The 17,629-nt window shown below is 47.5% G+C and overlaps 1 protein-coding gene across 2 annotated transcripts in view; it reads right to left on the bottom strand.

Moving 5' to 3' along the window:
* Window positions 1-17,629, bottom strand: part of LOC135226411 (uncharacterized) — a 55,708-nt gene that overhangs the window by 8,197 nt on the left and 29,882 nt on the right. The gene's annotated exons all lie outside the window — the stretch shown is intronic.

Below are 17,629 nucleotides of genomic sequence, written 5' to 3'. Positions count from 1 at the left end.
TATGAGACAATTCAAAAGCAGGTGGAGAAACATATGGAGCAGCCTGGTTTATTACCGATACAAAAGAAGCCGGTAAGGTTTTGGTCATCCAAAGATGGCGTCACCCCCTTTCTTTTGTGTATTGGCTTTTCCCATAGAACTTCTTCCACTGTTCCACCGACCAACCGCGACAAACAGAACACGGATTAGTAACCGTACATACGTTTTCCCTGCACCTACTACACGTTGGATGAGGATCCATCGACACCGAAGTTAGGAACCTAGAACAAGGGAAGCCACTGACTCCTGGGCATTTCCTTTTGAGATAGACAGTAACACGTCTTATCTTAAAGGCGGTAGGAAAATAACTGATGGGTCACAGGTAGCCGTGGGCATTCTGGGTATACATGCCCGTGACCTGGTATAGATGCCATTAGTCCCTGGATCTCACAATTGTAAATTTTAATTCTACCGGTTTCCAGCTTGGCGCTAGTAAATCCTAATGTTAAGACCGAAGGTTTGTTTCGTGTATGAACAATTCATGAATTAGCTTTTAAAGAAAGTTATCCAGGTGTATAATTTTAAATTCAGATGAGCAAATTCCAAGTCGAATCGGATCGACTCCTTTTCCATTGGTTATAAGCTGTTACATATGTCTATAATCACCACTGAACTAAGCTTTGTCTTGAATAATGATAGTCAACAAATGAGAAGGAATTCATTTTACTTATCTGCGGATTATGCCATCACTTACAGAAACTTCACTATACAATCATGACCCATTCAAAAATGAGAGATCACTGAAAATTCCACTTCATTATGCTTGAGATTTATGGTATATCTTTAAAATCAGATACATCAAGGGTACCTCAATTTTATTCATCAAAGAAACAGAAGCATGACCTGAGGTCACAATTGGAGGCTACAGTATTGGTTTTAACATCAGAAAAATCAGTGAACAACTAATCAAAGCAATTAGCAGACTTGTATACATTACTATCTGCTCACTGCCAGATTCAGTGGTCAAAATCTCTAAGTTATGGTGACTGATAGGAAAACCACTCCATGGTAAACACTGAAATTGTCAACAAACAAAGGATGCTTTTCAATCAACTTTCTGCATCTTATTCAAGATCATAAAAGTAAAAAACAGTATCATCTAAGTCTGCTTTGCAGTAGCTGTAACACAGTTGTTATGTCAACCACAAACCTTTACAACCTGGAATATGTAAGACCATTTATGAAATGGAACAAAATTTTGGCCAACGGCCAAGTACTCAGACCTATGAGGTCATTCAGTGCTGAAATTGAGAGTAACAGGAAGAAAACCTTGCAGCTGCACTGTGAAATACCTGTTCGGAGAGGGTGGAAGTTAAGATGGAGGAAAGTGAATATGTGTGGATGTACAGTAAAAGGAATAAAGGGGGTTGCAGCTTGGGGGTGGGGGCCAAAGGCCCCATAAGAGATGCACTGACAGCACTAACCCCTATGGAGATAAGACCATTTATGATTTATAATTGGTTGTATAAAATGTTTCATAGAAATAACAATTTTTGAGTTTTCTATAAAAGAAAACCTTTGAGAAGGATTTTTTCTGTCCATCCCATCCACCCTCAGATCTGGAAAATGACTGGGATTAGAGCGCTGCAAATTCTTACGTTGATCATCAACCCTCCAATCATCAAACATGCAAAACTACAGCTCTCTACCCTAAGTAGTTTTGATTTTATTTAAGGTTAAAGTTGACCATGATCGTATGTCTGGCACTGCTATGCATGCCAACAACACAGGCTATCAAAAGGATGTGGCTGAAAGTTTTATGGGCCACAGCTGAGAGTTCCACAGGTTGTGACAGAGTTTCTACAGCATTCATTATACAGGCCATTTTTTGACCCGTTTTGTCTTGATCAGAATTTATAATCTTCCATGTCACCAACACCTGCACTTCTTCGAGCTTCCTTACATCTTACTGGCTTTACACAAAAATCGTCTGCATTTCTCCTTACTGAAATAATTTAACCACACCACTGAGCTGGCTATCAGCTCTCATAGGGTTGGCCAAAAGTTGCTCATACAAACAGCAGTCCATGCTGGCATAAAACACCAGCTTATTCAAACAACAGTCTTGTTAATATCTTGAATACTTCTTCACCATTGTTCCAGCATTAACTCACTTCACTTTCAATATGATTGCTTAACTTCTGATTTTCCTGGCAAATATTTTACCAGTCCTGCGCAAACTTAATGGTTTCTCGGTAAACTTAATTGTTCCCCGGGATCTTGTTTGAGGGCCCTCATACACACATTCAGTTACACCGCCATCCACTTCTCCCAGACCACTTCCAGTCAGACTCCCATTTTCATCTCCCTAAATACTATCCTCCCAAATCCCACTCACTATCTCATCTACTCCTTATAACTCTTGTCCCAATATCTCTTGTAACTCTGCCACCAAATCACTCACCTCATTTACATTCCTGCCAAACTCCTGAGGAGACTCATTCATACTGCCAACCACGTCCTTACTACCCGATTCCCTTCCTGCTGAAATCTCACTAAACCCTGACAATTCAAACCCACACACACTATGAGCATCATTCCTCCCCTCAAAGTCATCCTTATTACCCGCCTTATCCACCATTTTTACCCCTCCATCATGCAGTTCACGTTTCTCCCTTTCATTCCCTTTCCTTACCTTCTTCTGCTTTCTTCCATACTTAACCAGCACTAACTGCCAATCTCCCAGACCCATTTGCTCACTGATGCTCGGCTCACATTTATTAACTCCAAACCACTCACTTATCACATTCTCCTGAACACACTGTCGCATACTAGAGGACCCACCCAACTGAATCCCCTTTTCCCTTAGTTTCCAGAATTCCCAGCCTGACTCACCCTCTTACGCCTACACACAATCGCCACATGACCTTCCATTCCACATTCAACACATTTCACATACTGTTCTTTACACATCCTAGCATAATGCCCGTTCTTCCCGCAGTTGCCACAAACCACGTTCATACAGGTACCCTGACATCCACTAGATGTGTCCTACCTGTCCCCACCTGTAACATTTAATATCCCTATCTTTTTTACACTCACTCACTAAATGCCCCGTTTGCCCACACCAGAAAGCATGCTTCTAATGCCCACCCACATTCATTCTTCTTGTGTCTTTTTGATATTGTATGCTTAAGAGTTGTTGTGCCTGTGTCCTGGCGTACCACATCTATAACACTGCTGCTCTCGCTCACAACTAACTGACCCTACTCTTCTGACACTCCCACTCCTATCTCTTTTTAGGGCTAACTACACTCACGTTACTCGCTCTAACGCTTCTATCAACCACTCGCTCTGCCATTCGCCTTGGCCCTTCCAAAACTGCCTCCCTATAGCTCTTAAACTCTGGTATAACCTCGGTTACTTCAGTCCTAACACTAACACTTCTACTCTCTTTCATGCACCCATCTAACTCGTAATCCTCGACTATTTCTAAAATATGACAAATTTTCTAAGACAATTTGTATTTTTCATAGCTACAAACCTGAGGTCTTAACAATAGAATAATTTCTAGTGCCTAGCTTGATCCGGTTAAAAAGCAGATGCAAGCAGGGAATCTTGTGATATCTGGCAACACATGCGTAGATCGGGTGAAGAGTGGTCAAGGACCACACATCTACGCCAGTCTTTCCCAACTCAAGATGACTTAACAAATAGAGGGGCGGCTAGAGGTGGGAAGTATAACTTTAAGACCTCAGATTTGTAGTCATGAAAAATACAAATTGTCTTAGAAAATTTGTCATTTGTTCATACGCGAACAAACCTTCGGTCTTAACAATAGGATAGACTCATACTTGGAGGGAGGTATAAGACATCCTAGACCAGCTGGGGGCCTACCCACCGGTCCAGCTCTCAAGAGAAATAGTTCTTGGAGAGGGACTGAAGCCCATTGAGAAGCTAGATAAACGGATATCTAACCACTCAGAACCTTAGTGTCGTACAATGATATACTATGGGATAACCATTGTATAGGGAACCAAAGAGAAACCAATAACAAACCAAGACACCAGGGTTTGTATTACTCCCGACTCCTCCTTGCCAAGGAGTGGAACCTATGCTACCAAATAGTGGGTAAGATATTGTAAATTGCACGACCACACTACAAGTATGACTACCTTACTCACCTGTATCAGACCAGTCCAGCAAAATACGTGCCTATTTCTTAAACCGCCTGAAGGAAGAAGGAAAGGTACAAAAGAAAGGAGACCAGCCAACTCACTCATTCTCTCATCCACACAATTAATTATCTTAGGTAAGATACAAAGGTGCCCTATTAAGGGCAACTATGAGTTACACAACCTGTTGAGCAGCCACCACAGGACCCAGGGAAAACATGATCATAGATCCGTGGGCAACATCCTTCAGATAGAAGGAGGTGAACGTGGACTGGCGTAACCAAGTACCAGCGCTCAGCACTCTATGTACAGCCAGGTTCTTTTTGAAAGCCAGAGAAGGACCAATACCTCTAACGTCATGTGCTCTAGCCTGCACAGACATGGTGGTGGAATCATCAAGAGTCAAGTATGCCTGTCCCATGTCTTCCTATATCCAAAAAGAGATAGTATTCTTAGACACCTCTTTCTTTGTACGGCCTGTGCTAACAAAAAGCCTGTGGCAGCCTTGTCTAAGGTGCCGAGTCCTTTTAAGATAGCAACGCAGGGCCTGGACAGGGCACAACAAAGGCTCTTGAGCAACACCACCCACAAGGTCAGTCAGTGATGGAATGGAAAACGAAGTGAACCTGTCATCATGCACCGAGGGATTTTGGGTCTTGGCCACGAATTGCGGGACAAACTCGAAGGACACCGACTTCCAACTCCTGGTGTGCTTCACCTCATAACTCAGACCGTGGAGCTCTCCTACCCTCTTGGAAGATGCCAAAGCCAAGAGGAAAACTGTCTTGAGCGTCAGGCTCCTGTCAGATGAGCGACGCAAGGGCTCATAGGGACTCTTAGTTAAGCTCTTAAGCACCAAGTAAACATAACAATTTGTCGAAAATTTTATTTTTCCTAACTATACAAACCTGAGGTCCTTTAACAATAGGAAGGTACTTAGCGGCAGCTGAACCGGTCGTAAGCTTCGAACCGGTCGTAAGCTTTGAACAAGGGAGTTCAGCATTTAACTGCTTGTCCGGCAGTTGGGGGTCAGCTCGACTGCGAGGAGAGTAGTCACTTTGCTTTAGGCCCAGGAAACGCAAAGTGAGGGGTGGCACGAGGTGGGACTATGTGTAAAGGACCTCAGGTTTTTATAGTTAGGAAAAATACAATTTTCGACAAATTGTTATTTGTTCCGATACGTAATACAAACCATCTGTCCTTTAAAAAAAGGAAGACTCACTTATTGGTGGGTGGAATCTGAGTCTTATGAACAGACTGGTGTTCGTCCCACCTTGGTTACCTCCCTGGTCGTAAGAGCAAAGGGAGGGATCCTAGCCTCTGCCCAGCTGATCTGGGTGTGCACCGCAGGATCAGTGGTCAGACTTCTGGACCAAGTTTATAAGAGGGACGCAAGCATACCTCTTATAAATAGCAAAAACACAAGAACTAGTTCCTACTTCAAGAGCCAAAATGAAGTCATGGGTTTGTCTCTTGTTGGCTTCCACTCACCCCCCTTGTTGGGGAGTGTGGATATATATTCCTATCCCTACTGATAAAAGGATAGGATGGAGCTCAGTCATGTAGCTTACCTGCATCTGCTTCCTGTTCAGCGTAGTGACAACCGCGGCCCTCTGCCCACAGGTAGAGGAGGAAGAACGAAAGAGAAGAGAAGCCAGTCACACTCTTTCAATCGTCCATTCATGCAGTCACACAAGGATGTGATGCTGTTCTGTCCGCTGGGTACTGAGTAGACTACACAATTTGTTGAGCAGCCACCACGGGTCCCAAGGAAAAGGTGTCCAATGACCTGTGGGTAATATCCCGAAGGTAGAAGGAAGTGAAGGTGGTCTGGTTTGGCCCAAAAACCCCTGCCTTCAGAACCTGCGCCAGGGAGAAGTTCTTGCGGACCAATACCTCTGACTTTGTGAGCTCACGGACGAAGGGTACGGGTGTCGTCCCTACCATCCGCGTCGTACCCCCTCCTGATCACCTCACGCAGCCAGAAAGAGTGTTCTTGGAAACTTCTTTCTTGGTAACCCGGTCCCCGTCTAACGAAGAGGCGTCGACACTCAGGCCTAAGGTGTCGAGTTCTCTTCAGATAGCGCCGTAGCACCCTCACAGGACAAAGCAGCATCTCATCCGCATTGTTATTAGTGAAGTCCTTCAGGGAGGGGATCATGAAAGACTTGAACCAGTCGTCAGGGACCGAAGGACTCCGAGTCTTCGCTACGAAGTTCGGGACGAAATCGAGCATCACGGATCCCCATCCCCTGGAATGCTTGACGTCGAAGGAAAGACCATGAAGTTCCCCCTACTCTCTTCGCCAATGCCAGGGCCAGCAGGAAGAGGGTCTTGAGGGTGGGTCAGATCCTGGTCTGACGACTCTCGGAGTGGCTCGAAGGGTCTTCGAGTCAAACTCCTAAGGACGAGAGTCACATCCCACCCCGGGAGCGTGAGTTCCCTGGTTGGGCAAGACCTCTTGAAGCTCTTCATAAGGAGGGAGATCTCGAAGGAGGAGGAGATATCCACTCCTCGCAGTTTAACGACTAGGGCCAGGGCGGCTCTGTATCCTTTAACTGCAGAGACGGAGAGGAGCTTCTATCGGCGAAGGAAAACTAGGAAATCCGCTACCTGCTGAATAGTGGCTCTGAGAGGAGAGAGACCCCGTCCACGACACCAACCACAGAAGACGGACCACTTTCCCTGGTATACAGCTGCAGAGTACTGTCTGAGGTACCCAGCCATCTCTGTTGCTGCGCTGCGAGAAAAGCCTCTCACTCGTAAGAGATAGTGGATAACAGCCAGCCGTGAAGACACAGGGACTCGACCGACCGGTGGTACCGTTCTACGTGTGGCTGGCACAGGAGGCTGTGCCAGGGGTGAATCTCTCTCAGTGCTTCGTCTGGGTACCAAATGGCTTGAGGCCATTTGGGCGCCACCAGTATCATCCGAAGATTCGAGGTGAACAGCGCCCTGCTGATCACCTTGAGAATCAGACAGAACGGGGGAAAGGCATACACTAAGAGGTTGTCCCACGGGTGTTGAAAAGCGTCCTCTGCAGCTGCTCATGGGTCCGGCACAACCGAGTAGGAAACCTCGGTTGCCTGGGTCTTGGCTTCACGGCCACCCGCGGGTGACCGTACACTCGGTACCTCTCGCGAACGAGAGGCCGAGATGGTACCTGGCGCCGAGGCAGAAACTCTGGCGCCAGGCGAGGAGGTACCGGTGTTAGCCGGCGCTCCTCCGGTCCCCGTCTTCTTCCTTGCGGAAGGAGAGACGGGCCCAGTTCCTAAAGGAACAGGACCAGCGGAAGTCCCAACCGTCCCACCGGAGTGAGACGGACCCTTTAGAAGTCTCGGAGCGAGCCTTCTTAGGGGGTGAGGAGGCTATCTTCTTCTTCTTCGGCTGTGGGGCCTTAGAAGTCGAAGGGGAAGCGGTGGCAGACGACGATGAAGAAGAGGATGAAGACAACGACGACACCTTCCTCCTCTTCTTCTTCTTCATCAGCTTCCTCAGGACCACTGTCAGGTTTTCCATCCAGGATGGAGCCGGGGCAGTTGCCGAAGCAACAGGGCCCGACTGCACCTGTCCGGAAGGACTGGGGTGGGGGCAGCAACACCACGGGCAGGAACAACAGCGGCAGGAACTGGTACTGGTACTGGAGCGACAGCAATCTCAGGAACAGGAGGCGGGGCAGGAACCAGCGGCATCCTCTGTACTGGAGGCAGGTCCAGGGGAGAGCTCTTGGGACACCGGAAGTCAGGGGCTGAAGCAAGAGCGGCAAAACCAGGTGGCGGCGTCACAGCATACGTCTTCACCTCCGGCAGCAGTGCCTGAACAGCAGCTGTCGGGGTTACCATGGCAACGTGCTGGGTATACACCAGGTGCGGTGGAGCAGCATAGCCAGGCGTGGACACCATCGAGGTTGTCGTGGTGGTCGGGCCGTGAGTTACCGGCCTGGCCCCTCTCGCTAGATGACTCAGCAGCCCCTGAACAGCGAGTACCAGGCCCGGCCGAGATCATCCCCAGTGGCAAGCAGATCTGAAGAAGGAAACAGAGTCGGGTTAGTAAGTGGGGGGTTTCCCCTTGCCCGGGGGGGGGACAGTTCCCACCCCGAGCGAACGGACGACCCCGAATACAACTGAATGTTGGGGTACCTAGCCCCCTCCTCCACGCTTGACTGGTCGAGAGAGGAGAAGGAGCGAGATACCCCCCCCCAAGGGGAAGGAGCCATAGGAGGGAGCTGAGATGGAGGGAAGAAGGAAGAAGACGTGTCCGTGACCAAGGGAGTAACCGGAGATCCCTCCGATGACTCCTTGGCCGGCTTACGCGGTTTCTTCCTCCCTCCTAGCGCTCCCACTGCTCCTCCGACCAAACACTACATACATCACAAGGCTCAGTGCAAGAGCATTCTCGCCCTGGCACCGAGTGCAAAATTCATGAGGGTCAACCTCTACAGATGACCGAAAGGCCCCACACTTACGGCCCTCCATACCAGGGCACAATCTGCGGCTGATGGGGGGGCGAGGGGGTCTCTCCGGCTCTCGGGATTCCATTATAAATCACAACAATCACTGAGTATGGATATACAAAAACAGATACGTACTTACGCAAGCTTTGCACATGCACACTAAGTAATAGAGAAAGAGAAAAAGCCTTCACAAAGTGAAGAAAACCAAGCATACAACTTGAAGCGGGCAGAGAGGCGAGCAGCACGTCTCTCCACCAACGCGGCCAAAAGCAAAATGACTCTTCTCCTCGCAGTCGAGCTGAACGCCAACTGCCGGACAAGCAGTTAACTACCAAACCCCCTTGTTCGAAGCTTACGACCGGTTCAGCTGCCGCTAAGTACCTTCCTATTGTTAAAGGACCGAGGGTTTGTATACGTATTGGAACAAATCCCACATTGGAGGCTTGAGCTCTCTAGGAGAACTCAACTGCTCAAACCCCTTAACTAGCAGGGAAAGTTCCCAGGAAAAGGAGATGTTGATACCCTTCAGGCGTAACACCAAACTCAGTGCTGCCCAGTAGCCTCTAATAGCAGAAACAGACAAATGTTTCTCGTCTCTGAGGAAGGTTAAAAAGTCTATTCGCTGAATAGAGGTCGCGAGTGGAGAAAAACCCCTTTTACGACACCAATCACAGTAGATTGCCTTGGTAAACTGCGGAGGTTGACATCCTAAGACTGCTGGACATGTGCCCAGCTGATTTCTGAGAAAAGCCTCTCTCTCGGGGGAGATAGTTGATAGCCTCCAACCGTGAAGAGACAGGGATTCTACTGACTGGTGGAACCTTTCTGCATGGGGCTGACACAGAAGATGCCGCCAAGGGAGAATCTCCTCGGAACCTTTGACAACAACGACAGCATATCTGGGAACCATTCTGCCTGAGGCCACAGAGGGGCTACCAAAGTCATTCTGAGACCCTGTGAACTCATCAGCCTGTTTAGAACCTGGCGGATCAAACAAAACAGAGTGAAGGCATACACCTCCAGGTTGTCCCAGGGATGCTGGAATGCGTCCTCTGCCAATGCTAAAGGATCTGGAACCACAGAACAGAACACCTTCAACTTCCTGTTGAAGCGTGTCGCGAAAAGGTCCAGCATGGGTCTCCCCCAAATCTGGACTTGTCTGCCACCACTTGATGAAGGGACCACTCTGTGCCTAGGATCTGATCCCGGTGACTGAGATTGTCTGTGACCACGTTCCATTTCCCTAGGATATACCTGGCTGAGAGCTCTACCGAATTTCTGATTGCCCACTGGTGAAGCTCGACGGTCAAGGCGTGAAGTTGCTGAGAAACCAGGGCCTCCCTGTTTGTTCACATAGGCTACCACTGTGGTGTTGTCCAACATGAGAACGACAGAATGACCCTCTACCTTCCCCCAAAACTCCTTCAGACCCAGGAAAGCCACCTTCAACTCCAAGACATTGATATGTTGCTGCTTGTCCTCCAAACTCCAAATGCCTGAAGCGATGAGGCCGCCTAAGTGCGCGCCCCAACCTGCGAGGGAGGCGTCCGAGAACAGAAGGAAGTCTGGTGGGAGAGAAAGCAGAAGGACACCCTTCAACAGATTCTGGTCGTCCAACCACCAACGAAGGTCTTCTCTCACTTCCAAAGACAGAGGAACCATAATACAGAGCCCAACCTCTGAAGCACTGCCTGGCATATGACCTTAGACTGATGTGCCAGAGAAGGCTCCGAAGACAAGGAAGGGAGATGATGTGAACAGGGCGGCAGAGATGACATCACGGCTATGCAAGGCGGATCAGAGAAGATGACTGGGAGAGACGTCATCGATGAGAGTGACGTCACAGCTTTCCCTCTGTGCAAGGGGGAAAGACGCCACTGGCCGAGGAAACACAAAGATGGACCCCATGATGTCATCAACAGGGCTGACACCGCAGCGTCACTCATCAAAGCGGGGGCAGACACTGGCGGAGCAATACAAGATGGTCGACTGCTGCTACCCACGAAGACAAGGCCAGGAGGAGGGGGGATGGCCTGGCCAGACCGGGAAGGGGGGGTGCAACCACTCCAAGGACGGGGAACCCCCTAGCCCAATCGTCTTCCAAATCGCCGCCATTTTGGACGCCTCCGACACTGGAAGAGAAGAGAATGATGAAAAAACCTCACCCTTCTCGGGAAGCGAAAAAGCTCCTGAGGAAGAGGGGGCTACATTAAAAATAATACCCTGGCGACTTCCCGATACTTCCATCGACGAATCAATGGAAGAAAAGGAAGGAGATGCGGGGACAACGCTACTATGGGGGTTGACTACTGTGAAAGACGAAACATTGGGAATAGGAGCAAAGCCCTCCCAAGTAGGAAGAGTCGAGACTCTCCGATGTTCCCTCTCGCCATAAAACTTCTTCTACTGCTCCTTAGGCCATGCCCAGCATTCCATGCAGAGATTCCTAATAGTACAAAAATTTGAACGACACCTACTGCATGTGATGTGAGGGTCGGTCTCTGCCAAAGCCAAAAGTTGGCAACACGGAAAACCAAGAACTGCGGGGCACATACGCTGACGCCGAGGAGGAGCAGAAGCAGCTATAATACCAAGTAAAAACACATACACACTAGAGGAAACGAAACGGGCAATGAACCGGGAAAAGGCCAAGAGAGGTAAACACAACTCTCACCCAGGCGGTTAAAGAAAACACTGGCGTAGATGAGCGGTCCTTGACCACTCTTCACCCGATCTACACGTGTTGCCAGATATCACAAGATTCCTTGCTTTCATCTGCTTTTTAACCAGATCCAGCTAGGTGCTAGAAATGATCCTATTGTTTAGACCAAAGGTTTGTTCGCGCATGAACAAGTCATTCCATGTTAATCTTTTATTCGTCCACCGCCTTTTCTCCTTACGTTTTAGATTCATAAACTCGTATACACTCTCTGGTACAGTCGCCAACAACTTTCGCACTAACTCCTTACACTCATTTATCCCTTCGTCCCTAAACTTTTTCCTAGCTAATGTTTCCAACCTGCACACATACATTGACAGCAACTCACCAACATTCATTCTTGCCTCTTCAAAATCTTCCTTTCATGTATAATAAGACCTTTATATCATAAAATTCACCCTTAAAAATTGGGGTTGTCTTATACTACCATTATAAAAATCAAACCCTGATTCTAAGTGATGTTTATAGGTAGGCTAGCCTTGGCTTCGGTGCAATAACTGCTAACATACATGAAAAGAATCATATTATTAAATAAACTGATAATGAAGATAGTAAAACCATTATTACACTTAACAAATATTATTGGCATATTCCAGAAATAATTCAATAGCAATGAAATCAGCTTTTATGTATGCGAGCCCAGCTGAGAATATGTAAACATCCAGTTATGGTTGCACTCATAGAAACACTTATCTTTTGGCGACCTTTCAGAAATTATCATGGTGGTGCGAGTACGTTAGTAATAACATTCAGGATGATGTAATGTTAATTTTTTATTAAAAATACATTATCACATGTGTTTTTTAGACAAAATAAAAAGCAGATTCCATAAACATTACAAAGAAAAATGAAATTTTCATTATTAAAATGAAGTTTATTGTATACTTACCGAACAATTATAGAGCCGTGAGTTTCCACGAGCGGCAGGATACTAAATTCAAATTTAGCGCGTCGGCGTCGCCAACACTGGTGGTGATGACGTCATCTCCCTCCACTCGCGGGAGAACCAGGTACAACTGCCCAGGTGAATCCAATTCTTTCTGCCCGTCCGTCCACCTAAGGGGAGGAGGGTGGGTATAATCATAATTGTTCGGTAAGTATACAATAAAACTTCATTTTAATAATGAAAAATTCATTTTTATTGTAGTGTCTTACCGAACAATTATAGAGCTGATTACACATTTATGGGGAAGGGGTGGGATTCAGGGGTGGACCACTAGTATTTTAAATGGTTACATTTATTGCAATACCAGTAAACACTCAAGGTGTCTGTTGTACCTTACCTTGTAAGAGAGCTACAGCAGACTGTTTACTGCCTCTGGTCGGTGCTCTTCTTACTATTGTAGAGAAATTGGAATTTGACCAAAGTTAGCCTCTACAGGAGTGGAATCCTTCCGTAGTTCAAGCGAGTCAAGGCTGACTGACGGAGGATAGTAACCACAAAGATTGCCCTTGCCCTGGGCTAAGACCAGAAATTCAATCATACAAAACATTTGTCACCAACACCAGATTTAAAAACATATATACCCAACCATTGTAAAATCTGACCTAACAGACTGGTGAGTATCACAGGTACTCAGTACCCCCAGCTTCCCTTGAACTCGACAACCTATTCAAGGTGAAAAGTTAGCATAGAGGTGACGACCCCTGTGCCGTTTCTCCCAACACCATGCCAGAAACCGCCACCGGACCTAACGTTTTACAATTCTCGAAAACCGTTTCTATCTCTTTGAGATAATGACTCGCAAAAACCGAATTCGACTCCCCAGAACGTGCTCTGAAGAATCGAAGCTAAAGATAATTCTTTCTGAATGCTAAAGAAGTTGCCACTGCTCTAACCTCGTGAGCTTTAACTCTCAGAACGGAAAGAGTGCGTTCTCGGACTGCGAGTGAGCTTCCCTGATAAGCTCTCTAATAAAGAACGATACTAGCATTCTTAGAAAGAGGACGAGAGGGATTTTGAATCCGAGGTCCAGAGCTTAGAAGATTGTCCTCTAATACCCTTAGTGGCAAACAGATACTGCTTAATAGCCCTTGACTGGACATAAGAGCCTTTCTTCCTCCTCATGTCCAACCAAATCAGATAAGTTCCTTACCACAAAACTCCTCGGCCAAGGATTAGAAGGATTCTCATTTTTGCTAGAAAGGTCAAAGATACCGAAAATACAGCATTGCCTTGAGAGAAACCGACTCTTTTGTCTATAGCGTGCAATTCGGGCTGACACGCTTAAGCAGAAGCTAGTGCAATAAGAAAAAGTGCCGTTCTTAGTCAAGTTCCTGAGTGAAGCCGACTTCAAAGGCTCAAACGGTGGCCCATGAGGAACTTAAGCACCACATCTAAGTTCCAAGTCACTGTATCTTGCGGGAGCTTAGTGGTTTCGAAAGACCTAATGAGGTCCGACAGATCTGAATTGGAGGAAATATCCAAACCTCGATGTCGAAAAACCGAAGAGAGCATGGCTCTATATCCTCTGATCGTCGAAGGAGCCAGTTTCTTAGAGTTCCTAAGAAATAGAAGAAAATCTGCTATTTCTGTTAAAGCGGTCGCAGAAGTAGGAGCTTTAGCACTTCTACACCACTCTCTGAAGATTCTCCACTTCCCTTGATAGAGTTTGTTAGAAGACTCTCTCCTACAACGAGCGATAGCTTCTGCAGCTCTTCTTGAAAATCCTTTTGCTCTGACAAGATTCCGGACAGTCTGAACCTGTGCAGAGCTAGAGCGGACAAGTTTTGGTGGAACCTCTTGAAGTGCGGTTGTTTGAGAAGCCACTTCTCTGGAGGAAGAAGTCTGGGGAAGTCTACTAACAACTGGAGAAGGTCCGGGAACCACTCTTTCCTGGGCCAAAAGGGAGCGATTAACGTTAGTGTTACATTGCTGTGCGACATGAACTTGTTCAGCACCTCTCTTATTAGACCGAACGGAGGGAATGCATAAAGCTTCCAGACCCGACCAATCCAACAGCATTGCGTCCACCGACCAAGCTAGAGGATCTGGGACTGGAGAACAAAAGAGAGGAAGACGGTTGTTCCTTGATGTCGCGAACAGGTCTATTGACGGTCGTCCCCAAAGGCGCCAAAGTTTCTGACAAATCTTGTTGTCCAAAGTCCACTCCAGAGGTAACACTTGCTGTTGACGACTTACTCGTCCCGCCAGAACGTTCATCTTTCCGGAACAAATCTCGGGACTAGCTGAACCTTCGCTTCGTTTGACCAACAGGAGGAGATCCTTGGCTACTTCGTACAGAGAGAAAGACTGAGTCCCCCCCTGTTTCCGCACGTACGAGAGAGCCGTTGGAGTTGTCGGAATGCACTGCCACTACTCGACCTTCTACTAAACTCCGAAAACTGTCTGAGCCCCAAGAAAATTGCTAACAGTTTCCTTTACATTTATGTGGAACTTCTTCTCCTTCTCCGACCAAGCTCCTGAAGTCCGTTGATTTCCCAGTAGGGCTCCCCAACCTGTGTCCGATGCGTCGGAAAAGAACTGTAGGTTCGGGAGGATGGGTCGTAAATCTAACCCTTCTTCCAACCTTGTCGAGAGAGCCACCACCTTAGGTCCTCTTTTATTTGCTCTGTGACAGGAAAGGTAATAGAGTCTGTTGTGTCTTCCTGCACCAAGAGGCTCTCAGGAAAAACTGCAGAGGTCTCATGTGCAGTCTTCCCAACGTCACAAATTTCTCCACTGACGTCAATTTGCCAGGAGCCTCATCCACTGATTGGCAGAAACTTACCTTTTTGTCCAAGAACTCCTGAACTGTCTCCAGACAGCCTTGAACCCTCTACGGGGACAGAAAAGCCCGAAAAGCTTGAGCATTCAGAATCATCCCCAAATAAAGGATGCTCTGAGATGGAACCAACTGGGACTTCTGTTTGTTGACCAGAATTCCTAACTTTCTGGCAAGATCCAGAGTTGTTCCTAGGTCTTCATGCACCGACTCTCTGATTCCGACCGGAGAAGCCAATCGTCCAGATAGAGGGAGATTCTTACTCCTAATATATGCAGCCAGCTTCCTATCGGGGATAGAACCCTGGTGAAAACTTGAGGAGCGGTCGCTAGTCCGAAGCAAAGCGCCCGAAACTGAAACACCTTGCCTTGGTAGAACATGAACCTCAGGTACTTCCGAGATTCGCGATGTATCGGAATGTGAAAATAAGCGTCTTGCATGTCCAGAGAGACCATCCAATCCCCCTGTCTGATGGACTCCAGAACCGACCGAGTGGTCTCCATATGAAATTTTGTTTTCTGGACATGCAAGTTCAGGGCGCTCACATCCAAAACCAGCCTCCAGCCCCCTGATGACTTGGGAACTACAAAAAGGCGATTGTAAAAGCCTGGAGGAAAATCCCCTTCTATCTGTTCTACTCGCTTCAAGCGCTTCCACTTCTGCGGCTAGCGCCAGAAATTTGTCTGAGCCCGGAGAGTATGCCTGGAAGGTGGAATTGGCACAGGTGAGAGCGAGGGAGGTGAAACGAGAGGAATACGATAGCCGAACTTGAGTACTTGCACTACCCAGGCTTCTGCTCTCTGTTTTCCCCATTCCTCCCAAAACATAGCCAGCCTGGCTCCCTCCAATGGTGCATGAAGAACCGAGCTTTCATTTGGAAGGTTTGTTAACCTTGGCCAAGGCCTTAGACTGAGGTCGCAAATTCGACTTCGGCCGAAGAAGCGCTTGGGTTTTCTCCCTCGAAAAGGCACTTGGGCCAGAGGAGAAACCGAAGGAACAGTCTCCACAGGAGCTTTAGGTCTCTTAGTAGATTGTGCCAGTAAATCCGAAGTAGATTTCTTATCTAGCGCAGACGAAATTGACAACACTACATCGTCTGGAAAGAGGTTATCTTCACAAACGGAGCAAACAAGAGAGCAGACTTCTGTTGGGAAGTAACCCTTTTAGAAGCAAAGGAGCACCAAAGTTGCCTTTTCTTAAGGGTACCAAAGGCGATGAGCGAAGCTAACTCATCACATCCATCCCTAATGGATTTGTCCGCACAGGACAGAACACCAATCCAATCCTCCGCTAACTCCTGAGAAAGAGAAGGACAATCTTCGATCTTGGCCGCTAAAGCGCCAATAGTCCAATCAAGGAAGCTAAAGACTTCCAAAAGTTTAAATTGATTCTTTACAACGTGGTCCAACTCAGGCGCTGTAAAGAAAACTTTCGCTGCGGCGAAAGCAGATCTTCTAGAGGATCGATTAAACTGGAGAAGTCTCCCTGGGAGGAGGCAGAAAGAAACTCCCAGAGAAGGAGCTTCCCCAGTTACATAAAACCTATACCTCTTACGAAGCAACTTAGAGGGAGGGTAAGCAAAAAGAGCCTTCCCTAAGTCTCTTTTCATAGACATCCATTTTTCAGTCTCTTTGCAACGAATGTCTAACCGCTTTAGATAGAACAAGTTTTGGGAGGAGAGGGTCTGAAGTTTTCCTCCTCATCAAAAAAGTCGAAGTTGGGGAGCGCGGAGCCGCTTTCTCAAAATAATCTGGATAAGATACCAGAAGAAATCTAAGGACGTGAATAACACGAGAGGTGATGAGAATCCTCCTCCTCTACTTCTTCTTCATTCTCCGATACCGCCGAAGAAGTAGACGGAACTACAACCGGATCTGAAGGTTTCGAACCACCCTTGGACTCATTCATCCAGTTGGTTAACATCTCTAACTGCTTGCGCAAAGGCGCCAGAGACGAATCAAAAACAGTTAACGTAGGCTTGGAAGAGCCTAAATGTTCAGCAGGAGTCGGAAAAACTACTTGCGCCTCGCTCTGAGCCGCCGAAATTCGAGGCGAAACAGGCGCATCAGGCGTAACAGACGAAAAAGCGCCTAAAGAAACACCCTTAGAACTGCTAGCTACAGCGCTAAAACCACAATCTCTACTAGTAGATGGAGCCGAAAAAGGCACAGATTGAGGCGAACGAACGAGCGTAACGGCCGCGGACGCAACCCTACTCTCAGGCTCCTTATACCGCTTGACTGGAGGAGGCGAAGAATCGGCGCCTGAACGCCTCTTTTAAGGGACGCGAAACGGGCGAATCTCGCCAAGAGCGCCGCGCGACCGGAGACGAATCGCTTGAATCATTCGAAAGGCGTCTAACCGCAACACCTTTCCAACGCTTAACCGAGCCCTGTTGAGGCGCAACAGGCTCAACAAGAGAGATGGCGCCTGTCTGTGGGCAAATCAACGATCGACTCCCTTGGACTTCCGGTATGTCTTCTCCCCGGTGCGGGGGAGCTGGACAGTGACCTTTGTCTAGGAGACGTGTCAGGACAGACAGACGCACCCTCAACTACACTCTTACCTGAAGCCGCTT

Source organism: Macrobrachium nipponense, chromosome 14, assembly GCF_015104395.2.
Source record: "Macrobrachium nipponense isolate FS-2020 chromosome 14, ASM1510439v2, whole genome shotgun sequence".
NCBI classification, from domain to species: domain Eukaryota; kingdom Metazoa; phylum Arthropoda; class Malacostraca; order Decapoda; family Palaemonidae; genus Macrobrachium; species Macrobrachium nipponense.
The sequence above is the reverse complement of the archived record's forward strand: the minus strand, read 5'-3'. Positions and strand labels throughout refer to the sequence as shown.